Below are 3,287 nucleotides of genomic sequence, written 5' to 3'. Positions count from 1 at the left end.
GGCCAAGGCTTTGCCTCCGACGTGGTTGTCATAGATGCCTTTAGGAATCTCTCAGTGCACATACTCGCCCTCCTCTCGGCGGAGGCATCGGAGGTACGTAGGGGTGGATTTGAGCCAAGCCGAGCCGAATAGTACCAAGCTCAAGCTCGGCTCGAGACTATTCGACAAGGCTCGAGCTCGGTTCGAGCCAGAATGTTGAGCTCGAGCTTGGCTCGAGTAAAAAATGCATAAGCTCGAGCTCGGGTTGGCTTGAGCTTGATTTTGAGAAAAATATTTTATAAAAATAAAAATTATATATAAAAAAAAATTATTTGATATTTAAAAAATTAAGAATTATAATATTTTTATTATATATATTATTTTATATATATATGTATATATTCGAGCTGGCTCGCGAGCCTCATGAGCCAATTTCTAGTAGGCTCGAGATTGGCTCGTTTAATAATCGAGCCACTGAATTGGGCTTAAGCTCGAACTCGATTGAAACCGAGCCAAGCGGAGCTCGAGCAGCTCGTGAAATGCTCGACTGGTTTCCACCCCTAGAGGTAGGGCAAGGTAAACGACCTTCAGTACAGCTTTTCCCTCGAGCAAAGTGTAGTGAGCAGCCTGGCATCGGATTTTCTTGGCTTGGTTTTTGTCGTTGGGCAGCTACTCGGTCAAGAGGAAGTTGATGATGGGATCCATCGCTAACAGCTCGACCTATACTAGGAGGACGTGAGCTTTTTCAATGGAGGACCGAGCTAACTTCTCCACGCGAACTGTGCGGGCGAGGGCTGCGCCCAAGGTGCTCGCCAGCCTAGATAGGGCGTCGGTTCTCATATTCTTGGACCGCGAGACTTGCTATAGGGAGAAATATTGGAAGTGGTAAGCTAGTTCTTGTACTTTGGCGAGGTACTTAGCCATGCTTTGTTCCCTTGCTTCGTAGTCGTCGTTGACTTGATTCACCACCAATTGAGAGTCGATAAAGACCTCAATGTGTTGTGAGCTGAGGTCCTTCGTGAGTTGTAGTTCGATGAGGAGAGCTTCGTACTCGGCTTCATTGTCGGATGCCGAGAAGTCAAAATGGTCTAGTGTGAGAAGTATGAGGTCGACTCCACTTCCTTTAGAGTTGGATGATCAATCGACGAACAACTTCTAGGTGGACCGAGCTTCCACAACCAGCCGAGGTCCTTCTTCGGGTTCATTTTTGGGGGCTTGACGGAGGGCATGGTTGAAGGTGCACTCTGTTACAAAATTTGTTAAGGCTTGAACTCAGAGATCTCGACAGCCCACTTTGTCAGGCGTCCCGAAGTCTCGGGCTTGGTGAGGACGGCTTTGAGAGGTTGATTTGTTAGGATCGTGATCATGTGGGCTTGAAAATATGGCCTAAGCTTCCTAGCTGGGACCACCAAGGTGAAGGACCTTACTGACATATCGGGTCTCGGCATCATAGAGGACCTTACTGACATAGTAGATCGGCCTCTGCACTCCGTCTTCTCTGATTAGGACTGAGTTGATGGCCTTGTCCCTAGCTGACAAGTACAAGTACAAAATATCTCTTGGGAGAGGACGAGTGAGGAAGGGAGGTGAGGCGAGGTAGGAAATAATTAATAATTAATTATGTTTTATATACTACTATTAATATTTTTTATAATATGAAAATAACAATAATTAATTTCAATTAAATTAATTGTCTAATCTCTAATAAGTTACAATATTTAATCTCTAATAATTATTGAAAATTTATATCGAAAATACATGATTATTGAAAACACAACAAATAACTAATGAAAATACAATAATTATAATAAGTAAAAAAATACAATAAATACTAAAAATATATTAAATTAATCAATAAATAGTGTAATCTCCAACAATATTTTAATCTCTAATAAATATTAATCAATAAATTATAACAATAATACATAATTATTGAAATATGATTTAGTTATTAAATCTATTATGATTATTTTTTTTGTGTTTTAATCAAATTTTTAATGTTATTACATAATTATGTCATTTTAATAATATTTAAAATATGATTTAATTATTAAAATTTTTGTTTTTTAAATAATTAAAATGTAGTTATTTAAAATATTATTTAGTTAATAAATTGAATAATCATAGAATTAAAATTTATATTGTTATATAATTAGTCAACTAATTATAACTTAGTTATAAAACTTATTTAATTAGTTAATTAATTAAGCTAACAATGTAATAAAAATATAGATAAAAATAATATGAATTAATAAAAATTATTTTAATAGTTTTAATAATACAAGTTTTACTTGAAAAATAAGGTTAATACAAATTAATACATGCATGTTTATTAATAAAACAACCAAAAAACAAGAAAATTTTAGTTTGAAAAGTAAATCTTATAATTTGATATTCATTTAAATTTCATTTGAAAAGTAAAATTGTACTACAAATTTTTTGATAAAAAAAAATATTAGTTTTAAACTTAATTATTACAAATTTAAAATCCCTTAATCCATTTAAACTAACAAAAATTAATACTAAATAAAAAAATTAGTAAAAGTTAAAAACAATTTAATAAAAATAACAACTAATACATTTAGGAATGTCAGAATGCTCCTTCAAGGGGTGCAACTTCGGTGGGTTGGTTCGGGTTAAGGGTCAACCTAAGCCCAACCCCAAGTCTCAAACTTTGAACTCGAGGTTGGCCCGACTCATGGTTAAGCCCGATTTTACTAACTAGGCCAACCTAATCTTAACCCACCATCTCAGGCTAGGCTTGAGCTTGAGCGTGTTTAGCTTTGAAGCCCAATTTCTAGGTATATATATATATATATATGTGTGTGTATATCATAAAATATTGGGTGGGCTCAGATGGGTTTGTATTGAGCTCTGGCTACTAAAGCGGTCAAGCCCAACTTGAATTTAGATTGGGCCTGATCCTTTTATCCCAAGCCCAACTTAAAGTTCTAACACTCAAGCCCAATTTGTTAAAAAGCTTTAATTGAATAAGACTAAGCTCGCGTGGATCCACCCAAATTACACCCACTAGCTCCTTTTGCTTTAAAATATTTTAAAAACGCCCGTACACGGTACCCACTAGTTGGGAGTTGGGAGTGAATTCTCCTCATAGGTGGGGGAAGAATATATAATATGTGGGTTTATTGTATAACGTTAATGGTTCCAACTAATAAAGTTATTGTTTCTGATCTATCAAGTAGTTATCGTTCGGTTATCCTTTAGCCACGTTGGATGGGAAACCCACGTGGTGGGCGCTCTCACTTACCATCATGGACTCAAAGAGCTGCATCAGCCATCAGGAGGTC

Source organism: Nelumbo nucifera, chromosome 5 (assembly GCF_055504915.1).
Source record: "Nelumbo nucifera cultivar China Antique chromosome 5, China Antique-T2T, whole genome shotgun sequence".
In the NCBI taxonomy this organism is placed as follows: Eukaryota; Viridiplantae; Streptophyta; class Magnoliopsida; order Proteales; family Nelumbonaceae; genus Nelumbo; species Nelumbo nucifera.
Note: the sequence above shows the minus strand (reverse complement) of the source record.